We start from the raw sequence: 17,432 nt of genomic DNA on the forward strand, positions 1-17,432 counted from the left end.
AAATGTAGTAATATAAGGATGATTTTTCACTTGAGAACGATTTCCTGTTGATGATTAGATAACTGTGGAATAATAGAGACATTTCAAAGCATTTATGCAAAGAGGCTAATGATTAAGCCCCAAATCTAGTCTAAATTCAAAAGGCAAGATTGGGGTGCTTTAACTTCCCCTGTTTGTCTTGTGGTTTGTGTATCATTGATGACGGCTGTAGCTCAGAGGACAGACGTGCTCCTGGCAAGTGATGGGTGTTTGTGAGCAGGAACTTCCTGGGAGATATTGACCGGGTCACGGGCAGCTGCTCGGAAATTTGTTAAGTAATCTATCTAATATGTCCAAGGAGTAGCACATCCGAATCAATCCATCCAAATGCCTCAGGAATATCAATAAAGAGATAATACATCTGATAATTCTCTGTGATTTGCTCTGGTGTGAAGCTACCGGGGAAGCCTTGTACAGTATGAAGATTAATTCTAGTATGCATTTGTTAGGGTGACAAATGCTCCATGCCAGAACTGTGGCTGGTGAAAAATTCATTTCAAATTAATTCCAAACTTTATTTTCTGCAATAATCTGCTGTCATAAAAGTGAATGGCAACAAATGGCAATTGCTGGGGATGTTTTCAAAAGGGAACTAGACCCCAGGTTTACAGAATGAATTTTCCAGCTTTTTTCTTTTGTGGATCTCCCACTTAATTTTTGTTAAGCAAAAAGCCATTTATTTATTTGCTGTTGTTCTAAATTTTAAACCATAGTAAAGATAATAACGAACCATTAAGTATAACATAGTAAATACAAAGCCTAAAGAGATAATATATATGTTTAGATAGTTAATACCCTACCTGAATTAGGTACATTAGTTCTAAGTCCTCTGTGAGAAGGTAAAAAAAAAGGTCCCATCAGGCACAGTCCTGAAGTCAATATTTTTTGGGGGTTTTTTGTTTATTTTGGGGTTATTTTTGTTTCCTTTGTCTGTCGTAGTTATAAAATCAAGTATAAAGTCTCAAAATTGTTACATGTTTTGTAGACTAATTATATTAATCTAAAATTAATTTACTTTCTTTTCCATATGTCAGACACCTTTAGCAAAGAATCCCACCACTTCTTTCTCTGAGTTAATGATGTGAGAGAAGTGAAGTTTCTCAGGGCGAAACTGCCACTCTCAGAATTTTTTTTTAATGTTTGAAAAATTCAGAATTCTCTTTGTAACCTTCATTCTAAAAATTATCAAAATTACCTCCATCTTTTCAAATTAACTCCTGATACTTTGAAGATCAGGACTAGTACTTTAGCTATCTATGTCTTGGTCAGTGAAAGAAATTTTTATTTGTTTTAAAAGTAGAGAAGAGAAAGTAGGAGTTTAAGTTTCAGTTTACAAGAATAAAAGGTCAGCAACTATTAATTCAAACAAAATGCTATTTTCATTATTTGAGTCTGCTAAATTTGACATTTGGACTGTAGAATTTTTAAAACTTTATAGATTTTTTTTTTCTGTATTCCTAAATTTTTTTGCTGGACAAAAGTCTGACTGTGCCTAAAATAAAGCAGAATACTCTTTGTTCCCCTTGTTCATACCACCATCCTATCATAGCATCGGCCTTTTGTAAATCTAGATAAGGAAAAATTTTTGTTGAAAGCAAAGTAGATGATGGAATACAAGCATCCCCCTCACCTCTGTCAGTGAAGCCTTGTTCCTCAGAAACACAGGCTCTGCTGGTGCCACTTCCTAGGCCCTTTCACACTGACTCTTGGAAAAGAGCAAGAGCCCTACAATGCCTGTTCAGCCAGTGCTGGCTGTTCAGCGCTGCACCAAATGTATTTTCCAGAATATCCTTTTTCCCCCATTTTATACACAATTTTTTAGGCAGGCCTGTGATCTTTCTTCTCTGCACATGTTGGAAAAAGCACAGCCTCTATCCCTCAGGTGCAGGTGAGAAGATGAAGCCCAAAGAACCTGTTGTTGAGGGCTCACCTCTCCAGGATAACATCTAATATGGGATGGGGTCACAAGATGGTTTGAGTTGGGACTGTGGTTGGGAGCAGAACCTTCCTGTATCTTTCTTTTAGCAAATGGTTCAAACCATAGAATTCTTAGGCAAAGCATAGAAGATTTTACTTAACTTTTATTTTAGTGTGGAAGGCAGCAGGCCATGGATATTTCATGGCAGTTTGCTCCTATTACACTTACCTTAAATAAGAGGTTCTCCTCATTCCCTGTCCAAGGGAAGAACTGTAACAGCATTTACCATTTAATGTCTCAGTATCATAAAATTTTGTTTGGATGGTTTTTCTCCTCCTATGAGTTGTCTCTCTGAGAATTTGGTTTTGTTTTGCTTCATGAACAAAAATTTTGATTCCCCTTGTGGCTCTTCTTCTGACATCCTACAAGATATTGATTTCAGATTTCATAAGGGGTTTTGCAGCGCCTTATGAAAGACTTACACTTTAAAATTTTGAATATAACTTAAAGCTTCTTATTCTATGGACTTTGATCCATCTTCATAATTTATACATTAAAACCCAAGTTTGCTCAGCTATGAAGTAGAGAATGATGGTTGTGGGCCTCATTTCAGCATATTCAAACAAAGTTCCTTGAGACAGATGAATTTGTATCAAGTATTCTTCATAACTGCTTTTCCCCCAAAAGATCTGATTTATTTTGGGGCAGAAGTACACGTTTCACATTATTTTATGCTTTTTATTAAGAGTGACTTTCACTTTGAATGTGAATATAGGACATCAGGTTATACAAACTGGTAATGAAGGAGAATGTCCTGCTGTGCTATGAGTTTCATATGTAAAGGCTATCACTTGAGGGACTGAAATTTCCATTTAGTCTTTAAGCCACACAGCAAAAACAACAGCAGTGCCTGTTGGCATTAAAATATGTATTTCAAGGGCTAGAAATGTTATGCAAAAAGTAGTTGAAACCAAAGAATTTTACTTGTGCTTGGGTTTGTATGTGGAGATATCTGTGTATGCTAATAAAGAAAACTACTTAGAAGCATGTCAGGCTTGTTTTCCTGTTTGAATCTCATGTTCAGTGTGTCCATGTCTGATGGTTTGAACCATTGCTCTCTTGTGACTTAGTCTTGCATCCATGTAAGTAGATACCCAGACATGACAAACATGCTGGGACCAGTGTTATTTAATATCATCATTAATGAAAAAGACAAAGGGATTGAGTGCTCCCACAGCAGGTTTTGCAGATGGCACCAATCTGGGTGCCACACCTGGGTGCCACACCTGAAAGATGGGATGCCATCCAGAGGGACCTGGACAAGCTCAAGATGTGGCCCTTGGGAATCTCATGAGGTTTAACAGACCAAGTCCAAGGTGCTGCACCTGGATCAGGGCAGCCCCAGTGCCAATCCAGGCTGGAGATGAGCAGATCCAGAGCAGCCTTGGGAGAAGGACCTGGGGGTGCTGGTGGGTGAGAGGCTGGACATGCCCCGGCCATTGGGAGCCCAGAGCCCCCCGAGTGCTGGGCTCATCCAGAGCCCCGTGGGCAGCAGGGCAGGGAGGGGATTCTGCCCCTCTGCCCCCTCTGCTGAGAGCCCACCTGCAGGGCTGCATCCAGCTCTGGGCTCCCAGCACAGCAAGGACAGGGACCTGCTGGAGCCAGGCCAGAGGAGGCACCAAGGTGGAGGGGTGCAGATCAGAGGGGTGGAGCAGCTCTGCTGGGAGGAAAGGCTGAGAGAAATTGGATTGTTCAGCCTGGGACAGAGCAGGCTCTGGGGTGACCTTATTGTGGCCTTCCAGTGCCTGAAGGGATTCCCCAGGAAAGATGGAGAGAGACTATTTGCAACAGTCTGGAATGACAGGACAAGGGGGAATGCCTTCAAACTGACAGAGAACATTTTTAAATTAGAGGTCAGGAAAGAATTCTTTCCTGTGAGGCTGGTGAGGCAGTGGCACAAGTTTCCCAGAGAAGTTGTGGCTGCCCCACCCCTGTAAGTGCTCAAGGCCAGGGGCTCTGAGCAACCTAATCTAGGGGAAGATGTCCTTGCCTATGATAGGGGTTTGGAATGAGATGATCTTTAAGGTCCCTTTCCAAACCATGCCATTCTATGATTCTATGATAATTTAACATTTGAGATTCATGAAAGGGATTTATATTATATTAGGATCGTTTGCTTTGTATTTGTGCATACCTAAAATATATATTACTGTCAACTGAAAAGGACATTTATCTTGTAGAAATAGTTATTTAATCTCAGATACATGCATTATAAGGAAAAATATTTTATTTCTATTCTGTCAGTGGGCACCTGTTTCACAAACTTCTTAGAACAGATTATTGAAAAATATTTATTTTCTGTCTTCAGTCATGGAATGAATTTCAAACTCAAAAAGACACTTTGGTGCACGATATTTTCACCTTGTCTTAAAATGCTATCATTTAGTTGTGGGGTGGTAAACAGGGTGGTAGTGGGGTTCTGCTACTCCAGATAAAGAGGGCAAGAGAGATATAAAGTATTTTGTACTTAATACAATAAAGTATTACATTGGTCTCTAGTAAACTTGATTGTCACACTACTGAAGTTATGCATGTTTACAAACTATCTTAAATTTTGTTCAAAACCTTTTGAAAAGAGAATATCTGAAGACGATGTTTATACATTTTGCATATTTTTTTTAACTGGCTTTGTCTTTCTTGTGGTCTCAGCTTGTACCAAAATAATCAGCTGCTCCCTATCCAGTTTCCCTTTCTCTGTGTGTTCCTATTGATTGTATACAAGTCTGTGTGGATTTAGGAGCAGTTTCCACTTTGGTTAATGCATTACCAGAAAAATGAAAATCCAGTTATATGACTGCCAATTTGATCAACATAGATCTCTTTTCTTCAATTTTGTCCAGTTCTAGAGTGCTTATCTTCACACTTCTACAATTAGGTGGTGTTGTCATCATCCCTTGAGGTGTTCAAGATACAACTGAATGTGGCACTCATTGCCATGGTCTAGTCAAAAAAGTGGTGATTAATTTTCCATCATAAATGGTTCTGTGGGATATTTTGAAAATATCATGGTAGTCAACATTCTATTGTATACTGGATACTTGGCCAATACATGAAAGCTTGCGAATTTTTACTTGTCTTCACTTCTAAACTGTTATAAACTTGCTACTTCTAAATGGTGGAAATCACTTTTTCAAATAAAGGCACTTAATTATATTTCTAAATAAAATCCATGAAAACATGGTTTGAACTCTAGAAGTCAAGTTGAATTTGCCAGCTTGAGGAGGGGGGAAAGTTTTTTGTTTACTTCTCCATTTGTTTTTGTTGTTTTTCTAAGTTAGTTCTTCTTTGTGAAACATTGAACTATAACAAGCGTTATACAGCACAGTGTTGTTACAGTCTTTGTTTCTGAAAGAATTGTGATTTGGTTTTATTTAACAGGACTGGAAAGAAGCATTTTCCACAGATGTCAGCTTCTGTCTGCTGTCATGCTCCACTCTGAGTGATGCCACATTCAGCACTGAGTAGTACTGGCAAAGGAGAGCAGCTTCTCAGAATGAGGTAGGTTTCATTCTCTTCCACAAGGCCTGATGAAGTTCTTCATAGTCACTTTCCTGTTTAATATAAGTGAAGTCAGACAGGTATCCCAAGTCTGACATCACCTTGACTTGTCATTGGTTTTGGTGGCTCCCTCTGGTTGGTATTTACCCAACAGAGTAGTTAACAAATCCACGTGTTGTCGTGGGCTTCAGTGTTCCATGAGCTTTCATTCATGTCACAGATCTGTTCCAGAACATTCTTGGGCTGTTGTGACTGTTACCTGTGACTACAGGTGCACTCTGTAGTCCCTGTGCATGTGTCATCAGAAAGAGCATATCTTAGTCACCCTTCCCCAGGCAAGGTTATTTCCTAACAGAATGGTTTCAGGAGAGTGTTTTGAGGAAGGCTTGATTACTATTATTATTATTATTATTATTATTATTATTGTGCATAATCTCTGGTCAAAATGTTGTGCAATGAATAGGTACTGCCTAAAGGCCTTGATTCTCTTTTACTATTTTCTCACTGGTGGTAAAAGACATATTGAGGTGAGAGTTTGTTACTTAAACACAGGACTGGTAAATATGACACAAAACACGCAATAGACCCACAGCCATCTGGAATGGCAGCTGAGCCCTTGGCAGGATTCTGTAGGGTATGCAAAATGCATGAGTTGCCTATGCTTAGCAGTCCTATCCTATATGTTAGATTTCTCTTTCAGGAAACTGTAAAAGCTGGTTCAGTTTGGATTGTGATAGATTGTAATCTGAGATTCAGAGGTGATGTAGGAAATGAGGGGCACCAGGAGACCTGCAAAGAAAGGAGGGTTGAAACAAAGCAAGTAAAGCAACAACTAGGAAGGTGTTGAACAGTAAGGGGGGGGGGGGCTTAATGTATCTTATTTTCCATTGATTGCTTTTCCTACTTATACTCTTCATGAGCTAGCAACCTTCAAGTGAGCGACATCTTTTCTGAATTGTTCTGTCGTGCATTATCTCACAAAAATAAATGTATTAATTGCTGTGTGCTGTACTGCATCTCCTCATTGTGTACCAAGTGTAAAGGAAAATATTACGGTCGGTATCTGACATGTGGAACTAATTTGCCTCTGTTGGAGTTCAGGGAGAGGTCTTGGCTATAACAGGGGATGAAAACACTAGGAATTATAGGAACCTCACCTCATGATGCTTCATTTGTAGTTTACACTTGTGATGATATACTATGGATAAAATAAGGGGACCATATCCTGGCCCCATTGAAATAAGTAGGAGTTTTTTCTCTTAATTTCAACGAGGCCATTACCTTGGGAACCTCTACTGGCTCCTGGTGAAGGATTTGTTTTATTCCTGCCCCTAACTAGACCTCCTCTGAGGACTTAGTTTTTAATATTGCTAGCAAATCTACTTCTTAGGTAATAATTCTCTCTTATTGAAGTTTTTTTTTTCTTGATTTGGGATGTCCAATGCTTGAAGGAAACATGTTTCTATACCTATATTTTTCTGCCCTTAAATATAACTGTATTATTATGGGTAATTATAGACTGAATCTCAGGAAATAGTATCTGCTGAAAAGATAAAGGACTTCAGAACAATTAACCAAGAGAAAGGGTGCCAATCCTACAGGTAAGGTATTATTATGCAAGAACTTCAGGAAACAAGGCTTAACTCTGAGAGGGAGACTAGATCACTTAACAGCTCTTTAATTTCATCAGTTTCTATGACTGGTAATTCTTTCATGAGCATATTTTGGATTTTCCCCTTATTAACAGTTTGGATTTGATTAGTTTATCCTTGTCCACAGATGAAAATATGTACTTCAGCTTTATTCTTGCTTTAGACTCTTTCACACTCCCACAGCTGGAGCATTTGGTGCCCACAGGTCAATCATAACTTACAAATCCTTTGACTAAAGGGCACTAGAATTTTTATTTTCTACGTAATAATTTCTTTTCTATCAGCTGGTCAATGTAACTCTTTGCTCTCATATATTTCACTTATTGTATAGTGCAGGCATTAGAGTCCAATAAAACTGTTTTCTGACATAGGAGGATAATTTTTTGATTGCCAAAAACATGAATGCTTCACCAAAACTATTTCTGACTCAGAGATATTTTTTAATGCAATTATGAATTATTTCTGAAAAAGGGACAGATATGAAATGCTGAGTGTGCTCTTATCTGTTATCTGATTTATATCTTTCAATATCTCAAGTTCATCAGCTCCTTTTGGAAGTTTCATCCTATTGCTGTATCTTGTTTCAGGAATTTTACAATGTTTTTAATTAGAAATCTCTCCCAGTTTAAGCTGGGTTTTAGGAAGTATGCAGTTTATGCAATGTTTGTGTCCATATGCATCTGTATGCTCTGAAGCTGAGTGGTAGAGGTATTAAAAATGTTCTCTTTTGCATGTTCTGGCCAAAGCGTTCATATGAACCTTCTGTTATGCTTTGTTACACAAACTTATGCTGGGAAGGAAGGCCATGGAGGTGTTAAGCTATTTTTTGCCCAGTCCTATGGTGCTAATTTACCATTTTCTGCTCCCTGCCTTTTGCACAATTCCTTTAAATCTGTGTAAAAAACATATTTTCCATCTTGAATTCTTTTGCCTTTACTCTCATAGATAAGTGTCCTGGCTCTGGCCAGTGTCTAAGATGGTTAACATTGCAGAGATGACTGGGATAAAGTATTTTCACCAGGGAAGAATCACGATGTCTGTCTACCATGAGTGTTGCTGCTTTTAGTTCCCTGTGCTCTTCTTGGTGTCATTGTTTGTCACCTTCTGTACTGAACTGTGAGAGATGTTTGGGGCAGTCATGTTGAGTACATTTATATTATATAAGTAATGAACCAAAGTATTGAGTCTTGCTTATTCCTGTTGCTTTTGGATCATCTCACCAAATCAATATTAATATTTTGCTTTAATAATTAACTTGCCAAAGCATACCACTTATTCACCTGAAAGAGTACCCAGAAAACAAGACCCTAATGTTCTCCTTAAAGTTGTTCCAGATGCTCAAGTATTTGAAGTATCCTGTAGGTATAGTCCTACACTAATTTGTAAAAACTTGTAGTATAAGTAAATCCATTTTTTAATACAAGATTTTGTAGTGATAAGGATGATGTTTGATGGAGGGAAAATGATTCACTGCAATTTGTAACTTGGAGAACATAATCCATTTGACTCCTTTTTCTGTATAATACAAAGAGTTCATCTGTTGCACAATGTTCATTTTTAATTAAACATTTTATCATAGTACAGCCTTTTATTGACATTCCTCATAATAGAGCTGATAAGATCTTGACCTACTCTTCAATACAGCAATGTATAACTCAATACTCTGGCACACACTGTTCCCTTTGGAATTAAACCCACACTTTTCTGATTTAATTTTAAAATTGTATGTACTTTTGCTCCCATTTATTTACTTTAACTATTTCTACCCCTTTTGACTTATACATTTTGGATGCAGCCATTTCTTGGGCTATAACTCTTGTTTGCTCAAGCTTTTACCTAGCTGGACCACTTTAATAAATCCTTTTCTCCTTTCTTTAGTTTCTTTTTTAAATTTTGCAATAAGAGGTGATTTATCACCTAATCTTGTTTCCTACTGTACCTTTTATGTACAAGTTTGATTAGGTGTGCTAACTTCACTCACAACTGTCTTAATCATTTGTTCATAGAATTTCTGCTACCACAGAAATTCCTTTAGATACTTCATGAGAAGAGATTCTTGAAGATGTCCCAAAGATGAACAGTGAAGCTGATCCCTGTCAGCAACCTTAACAAACCCTGTGATATAAAGCTTCCCAGGACCATGTGTTTAGCCATACTGATAAGCACCCCTGTGGCTTGGCAGGATTTTGTCACCTGCAGAGGACCTGCACCAGGGGAGTGGGAACCAATCCCTCCTGGTGGTAGTGGCTGCTGTGCTGCTGCTGACACGGAAGAGATCTGGAGGCAAGCTGGCCCCAGAGCAGCATCCAGAGGGAATAAGCCTAAAGTACATTTCCAGGGTTTGCTGTTTCCTGCATTGGGTTTTATTATTCCTCTAGATGGGAAAACCAGAATTCTCTAATATTTTGCTGCAGCAAATCTCCCCTTCTGTGTTGAGCATCCACCATAATCACCTAAATTTCTGAGGACCATCAGCTGTTGCCTGACCCCATTTCTCATTAATCTCCACAGCTCTTGCTACATCAGCTGTGTCTGATGATAATGGCTCAACTGCCCCATGCTTCTCTTTCATACTTTGCATTCAGTTTTGCTGCTCATCCCTCTCATCCTGCAGGCCTTCCTTCCACTGTTCACTATAAATGTATATTGATTTGGGCTGATAAATTTGAGGTCATTTAATACCCATTTGAGATTATTTCATGTAATAAATTGCAGAAAATGCAGAACTGCCTTGCACTTGAGAAGAGCTTTAAAGAGGGGGGAATATTCAACTGCTGAGGATGTTTTCTTACACTGTGACAGACTTTTTAATCTTGCTTGGTCAGCATGGAAGTTAAAACTCACACAGGGCCTATGACAGTAGGAATTTACCATGTGCCAAATGTGTATCTTTTAAAGTTAAACCTTCCAACCTCTTTGGTCTTCAAAAAGCTCCAGATCTTCATGGATAAATAGGTATGTAATGAGTTAAAATAAGTACTTACTAGATCTCTGGAATAAACCTAGATTTGTGATCGGGTTTTTTTGGCACATTCTCCAAATCTTCAAGAAAATATTCTATGTTATTGGAAACATAGAGTGTGCAACTTGGAAGAGAAAGTGCACTGAGCTTTTTTAATTGTTCTAAAAGGGAACAGTTTATGAAAAAGGAGCAAGTTCATGGCCTTCTACACCCACCTGAGTTGCAGAATTGTGAAAATACAGTCAAGGTGTGCCTGGGGTACCTAGGACCCTGCCAGTACAGGTGCCACAAACCACAAGTGCCTCTCTGTCTTGGTTGCTTCTGCCATTCAGGCTGGATTGATGAAGTCAAATCAGGGAAATGCCAGCAGAACCCCAGGGCACTGTTGGCAGTGCAAGCACAACTAAAAAATTACAGGTACGGGGCCTCAGCATCCCCAAAAGAGGAGGGACAGTGACAACAAAAAGAATGAAAAAGTAATCAAACTGTTTGCTGCATCTATTCCTGAAAGCTCACTTGTTTAAACCAGACCCAAGTCACATCAGCTGAAGCTTCCAGTTACATTAGAGATGCTGAACATTGCCACTGAAATAAAGATACTGAATTTTGATCACATGGTGGAGTAGAGAGTACACAATTTATGCATAAATTCTGCATCTGTCTTTTAGATGCAGTGGTGCTTATGATCTTGTTTGTTCTCCCTTGCTCTCCCACCCTGGACAGTCCTGCAGCTGACAGGAAGGACAGGGAGAAGCAACATTGGTGTTTTGCTTTCTCACTTTGTTATATTGGGTTTTCTTGGTTTATACCTCTGCAACTTCAGGCTGGCTCACCGAGGAAAATCTGCAAGCTAGGATGGTGACTGGCTGCTTCACAGATGCATTGGTATTGGTTTTTAACAGTTTTTAACACAAGCAGTCTTCTAGGTATATTCTAAAATTAAGAAAATAATATCCTGGGTATTAAACATACTTAAAACACATTAGAAAAAAAAATCTGTTTTATTTGCTGGTGAACATTTGTGCACGTTTTCTTTTTTGTGGGAGACTAAAGAGGGTATAATTTCCCACTATCTTTTTAAAGAAAGTAAAATATTTAAAGGTAAACAACCCCCCTTAATATCTACTTCAAATGGCATCAATGTAAATTTTGACAAGTATTTTACAAATGTTCATTTTCATTAACACCATTTTAAATGCAAAATTTAGCTTGTTTTTAGTGAAAGAACTCAAATAAATGTAGAAGCTATTTCTCCAATAAGAAATATTTTATATAAAAATATTTAATTGTTTAATATTGTTATTTTTATACTTTATGTTTAAACCCCCCACACACTTTTTTAGTGTTTTTTTTATTCAAAGATACAGCCTCACCAGAGGGAAAATGGGAGTGGCATTTTACAAAGTCTGTAATCTCTTTTCAAAAGATGTGTTCAAACTGATGTCAATGAGTATTTTGAATCCCTGTCCTTGGTCACACCCTGTATGTTCCCTGTGCAGCACAGAGTCTGGCACAGGGGGCAAATCCATGGAAGGAGGAGTCCACAAAGGGCCACAGTGGTGGAGATTGGGATGACCTGAGCCCCTGCAGGTGGCTCTGGCTTGGCTGATGGCAAATTACCAGCTTTCTAAAACTCATGAAAATTCACACTCACTTGATGTAAAGTCTAATTTGCTTCTGTGTGCACTCAAGACAGGAAAAAAGTGTTTTAAGAAGAGGGGAGTTAGGTAGCATTGTTGTTTCTGTGTATATTTGTTTAGTGCTTTAGATTTTGTTGAAAGACAAAGTCTCTTGACTGTGTGCTTTGGTTACATGCAGCTCCTTAAGAATGGATGTGTTTTGTTTATCAGCTTATTAGCTGACAAAATAGCATTCAAAGTTAGAGAACTTTATTGGAATATTACATTATTTAAAATGAGTGGATAAACTTTATTTTATTGATGTTTTACTGGGGTTTACCCATTCTAAATCTCACTATTTTGTAGCAAACACTTTAATGATTCATGAAGTACCAAAGTTAATTGCTTAGATACTGATCTTAAACTCCTGTAAAAATAAATCTATTACCCGTAATAATTTAATTCTAGTACATTATTAATATAAATATTTAGAGTGTTCTCTTATTTAAAAAAAAAAAAAAAAAAAAGAACCAATCCATCTCAGTATTTGGACCTTTTTAAGTTCACAGGTAGTCATGTAGGGAATACATACTGTACCTAGAGTATATATATGTAAGGTAATGTAGGCAATAGGAAGATGTTGGAGAAAGCTGTCTCTTCTCTTAAGACATTCAGCTAGAACTTGCAAGGTGTGAGTTAATTTCCTGAGTTCTACTGTAAGAAGTCTAACATTTTTCATGATTCCTAATGCATGATGGATACTTTAATCTCGTGGGAGAAAGTAAGTGAGAATTTTAATAGATCCTTTTGCAGAGCCTGCATTTTAGTAGACCTGCCTTCTTTTTATAAGATGAGGTTAATTTCCTGCCATTTTTGTTTCTTCACCTTTCCTCTTAGCTTTATTTTATGGTAAAAGCCTATTGGAGAAGTCAATTTTTTATTTCAAATTGGATAAAATCAACATATTTTAGCTCTGAATTATGTATACCTGATGCATAATTTTTATGCAACTTCCTGCTAGGATTTTCTCCTCCTCCCTGTACCCACATGCACACTGAATTCCAGCTTTGGTGTGGATTTAATGAAAGGACTGTAGTTGCTCTCAGTTTTTGTATTTACTGGTGTGATATGGCAGCTTTCACTTAATCCATAAAATATGAGGGAGCATCAATAAACTATCCAAGAGAAAGGAGTTTTAAGGAAGCATTTGAATGAGGAGAGGGTAACTGTACAAAAAAACCCTGGAAGTTCTGTCAGTACATACACAGGTAAAAAAGGAAGAGGTCATTTGGGCCTGTAGACATGGGCAGATAATGTGTTGAAATTGTAAATTCCACATGGCATTTGGTGTGTTCTGTGAGTGTGCATGTGTTGGTGTAAGGAAACTCATCCTCTGATCCCTCTGCTGCTCTCCAGGGATTCCCAGCCTGAAGTCACAGCAGCACCCACCGGCCGCCAGATTGTGTGGGGAAAAAACTAACCTGCAATAAGTATTTGCTAGAAAGTCCCATTTGAACAAAGCACTTTAACTGACTCCTTAGGCAGTTGCAAGCATTTGTGGAGAATTAGCAAACAAAAAAGGCCCTCTTTTCTCTCCAGCCAGGAAAAGAGCAGAGTTTTGTGCTCCAAGTGACCAGTCACGCATCGCGAATAACGAATAGGGATTGTTCCTATCGGTCAGTTAAAAATTGTGTCACAGGGTCAAATATGTTTGCATACACTGCTCAAGGACTTGTGGCTAATGAAGTAATTAATAACACTCGTGACCTATTTGCAGACACCTGGTGAACAGATTTAAGGGCTCTATCCTTTGGCTGTACTTCCCAATTCCACCAGCCCTAGCTAAAAATGAGTAATATCTAGACTAGAACAAAATAAGTTTCATCGTGTGATAGCAAAGTCCATCCTCAACACCTGTTGTGATATATCCTTAATTGATAGGAATATTACAGATAGATTCTGGTTTTGTGAGCCCATTCAGTCCCAACCAGGAGACCTACAGAACCCTGAAATACCAGTTTTGTTTTTAAATAATCTTTTAAGTATGAGATACTGTCACAGTAATGATATTCTTTGATTAATAATATGTAATAATGATTCAGACAAGCTCTGTTCAGAGGTAGGCAAAGGTCTAATCTGCCTTTCCAGGTGTTTGTACTTACTTCAAGGATCAAGTTTTTTGGTGGTTGCCAGGCAGAAAAGGAAGCCTTGGTGAGTGAAATGAGGAACACGATTGGTCCCAGACATTCAGCTTCAGCCTTAAAACTTTCCTTATTCCAGTGATTACTGCAAACAGAAATATCTTCCCAAATGAGTGCAAGGAGGAGGGAGAGGAGGCCAAGGATGGGAACATGTAACACTCAGAACCACAAGATTTTAAATTCCATTGTATATTTAGTGCAGTTATTGTTTTTCTGGGACTGATGTGCTGCTCTAAAGAACAAGTGGAAACTCTGTCAATATCTCTGTCATTGCATTTCGCACAGAATTTACTTTAATACTCTGTTTTGTACTTTCAAAAGAAAAAAAAAGAGTTTTAAGGAAGAAGTAAAGGGAGTATTTTGGTTAGAAAACAGCATGCAAACTTTATGACATCTAGTTTGTAAAATCTTTAGTGTCTCTTTTGCTTTTTGTTCTGTAATTGATTACTAGCGCCCCCTTTAACCCACCTTAAAGGGCAAGCAGGAAATTCATGTTTTCCTTCATCAGCCCATCCCTCTGAAAAGCGTTCAATATTAAACCAGTTTGCAAGGAAGGAGCAAAGGCAGAAGAAACAAGAGGCCCAGTTAGACTGTGGCAAGGTTAGGAGATGCATGTCTGGTGCCTGCAGCAAATATCGGCTCTGGTTCCTGCACAATTTTTGCATGGGGAGACCAAGTTAATTGGGGTATGGCTCTGTTCTTTCCTTTATGTGTGACCTTTTATTATCTCTGTGGCCCTGTAGTTCATGCAGTGTCATAAAGCTGTGGGAAACTCTGCAGCTGGTGTTATCAGCTGCTGGAAATTAACTTAAAAATTGAAATATTTGTGTTTCCTTTTGCCTGAAGGTGTCTGGGAGTTTTTAAATTGCTACGAAGGTGCAATTATTGTAGTTGTGACTTTGCTGAGCATTGCTTGTGTATCTTTTCCCCTTCCTTCTCTCTCCCCCCACTGCTTTTTAGTGCAAGCTGTGGGCTGGCAATCAGGTGTTGTGCTGGGGCAGGGGGGTTACTTTTGGAGGGGGGGTTACATGGCATAATTCCCACGAATGTAGGAGGAGGATGAAAAAGATAAAGAAATTTTGTTTTTCTGAGCTGGAGGATTCTCTGCATGACTTCCCCACTGATGGGATCATGTGCTTTCAGGCTGAGATTTTATTAACAATTCAAATGGAAATTGAGGGCACAGGAGGAGCAGATTCTCACATAAACTTGATCTGTCCATGAATGCAGTTCTCTGTTTGCCCTGACCCTGCATGGCTTAAGACACTGCCTGTGAGGCCTGAGTGCCAGACACAAAGACCGAAATGAAAAGCAAGCACATTCCAGTAGTCTGCACAAAGGCAATGGAGCAGTTTCTAGCCGTCTCCCCAGGGAGAGATCTTATCTCCTTGCAGCTAAACCCCTTTAGAGTGTTTATTTGTACTCTAGCACCCGAGGTTTAGGAATTGATATGGATGCTGATTAAACTGTAAGTTTCCTCCGTGGGTCTTTCTGGGAGACATGGAAGTGTTCCGTGTGTAATTTCTTTCTCAAACTCCTATCGATATTTTTCAAAATGTTGCTTTGCTTTCCTGGAGTGCAGACAAGTGCTGAGGGAAAAGGGAGTCCAGAAAGTTCATTCATCAATAAAGTCATCCCCAGCCTCTGGAGAGTTTTGCAGAACTTTGTCTTGAGGCCACATCACCTGGATTTGGCGCTCAGGGCAGCGCAGAGGGCCAAGGGCGCAGGGCAGCGCTGGGGAGGCTGCAGCAATGAAATGTGCTGTGCAAGGGGTGACCTTGTGCTAGGGAGGCACAGGCAGGACACCAGGCCAGGCAGCTGTGGCCACATCTGCAGGGCCATGGCTCTCCACCAATGGCAGTTGGTGTGGGATGCTGCCTGCCTGGAATTCTGCTGGGCCGGAGAGACGGGGGGTGGGTGACGGCGCTTTGCTGGGGTTTGTAATTCCTTCTTGCATATCCCAGTGCAAGGATATCATTCACACTCCCTTGATGTTAATAATGTGTCAGTACATTGCTAATAATGGCAGTACATAGTGGAGATTCCTTAATCAGACTATTAAACATTGATACTTCTGGCTCTCCTAAACAGGTTTCCTTTTTGTGAAAACTGCCTAAAACAGTAGGAGTTGACACAGTCAATGCAAATGTGTTAGCTGTGTTAATTCCAAAGAGTAACAATATTAATTGTTCTAGTTTTCCCTAATTTCAGCCACAAAAGAAAAGGAAAATAGCCCCAAACCAAAAGCCAGCAACTTTTAGATAGGAAATCATAACCATATGTTTTTTCCATTTTTCTTACAGAAAGTTTCAAACATTTTGATACTCTTGAAAGTATTTAAATCAGTAGGAAAAGATTATCAAGAGATATTGATTCAAATAGTTTTGGTCCCTTAATTTTATGGGTTTATATTATCCAGAATTAATGGTGGCACTTAGGCAAATTGTCAGTAATTGGTGACAAAATTGCTTTATTGCTTTTCTTTCATTTGATGCTAATTAATGGCCCTACATTATGAAGTTCAAGCCTCTCCTGTATTTCTCCTTCTCCATAAATATTAGTGGTAATGTGTTGGGCTAAACTTTTTTCTTCAGTGTACGCAATAATTGCCTTATAGAAATGTGATAACAAACAGCTTTCTAGCATGATTTATAGAAATGTGATAACAAACACATTTCTGGCAAGATTTTTCCTGAAAGAACATAAATGTTATTTGCTTAAGAGCTTGAAGCCATTTTGATATGAAAGAAACATTAGTAACATAACGTGCTCATTGGCTCATGTGATAAAACAATAGTTTTTCACATCAAAGTACTTCCTAGTAGCTTACTCAGCAATTACTTTTTAAAATCTGGACTTTGCTTTGTTTTACCAGCTAAACCCCCCTTACCCCTCTTCTGCTAGTTTGGAGTATGTTCGAGAAAAAAGGTTCTTTTTCAGTGGACCAGAACAACACCAGGGAATTTTTCATCATATTTTCCACCTGTTAATGTAACTGGTATTTGTTAAGGAGCAGTATTTATCCATGTTTCTCCAAACTAAATTATTTTAATGGTACATAAATGTATTAAAGTTTAGAATAGATGCAGTAAATAAATGCCACTTCTAGTTGGTTTTGGTTTTTTGTAATACAAGAACAATGGAAAAAACAGATTGTGCGTGTGATTTTTTTGTTTTCTAAGAATTTAATTTTAAAAAGTAATGAATATATATCACAAAATTTGATATTGTTATCATATACTAAAGTATAATAGTGAAGCTAAATAACAAAATCACTACTAAAAGGGAGTTTTAGTGGCCTTGTAAGAATAAATTAGCAAAAGTTATTAAAAGCCTAAAGGTTTTCAAAATATGAGAGGAAATAGTCTCTAAACTTTTATAGTTTCCCAAATTATCCATATTTCTCTGCTGTCTAATCTTGTATTGCTAAACTGAGAGAATGGTACCTTTCACTGGTAGAGGATTGCACCAAGGACAAAATAT

General features: G+C 38.4%; 1 long non-coding RNA gene across 1 annotated transcript in view; it reads left to right on the top strand.

Moving 5' to 3' along the window:
• Positions 1 to 17,432, top strand: part of LOC108962419 (uncharacterized) — a 228,388-nt gene that overhangs the window by 42,204 nt on the left and 168,752 nt on the right. The window contains exon 2 of the long non-coding RNA XR_007778231.1: positions 5,396 to 5,515. This is a non-coding gene — a long non-coding RNA (uncharacterized LOC108962419). The remainder of the gene's footprint in view (positions 1 to 5,395; positions 5,516 to 17,432) is intronic.

The sequence above is a fragment of the Serinus canaria genome, chromosome 1 (genome assembly GCF_022539315.1).
Source record: "Serinus canaria isolate serCan28SL12 chromosome 1, serCan2020, whole genome shotgun sequence".
NCBI lineage: Eukaryota > Metazoa > Chordata > Aves > Passeriformes > Fringillidae > Serinus > Serinus canaria.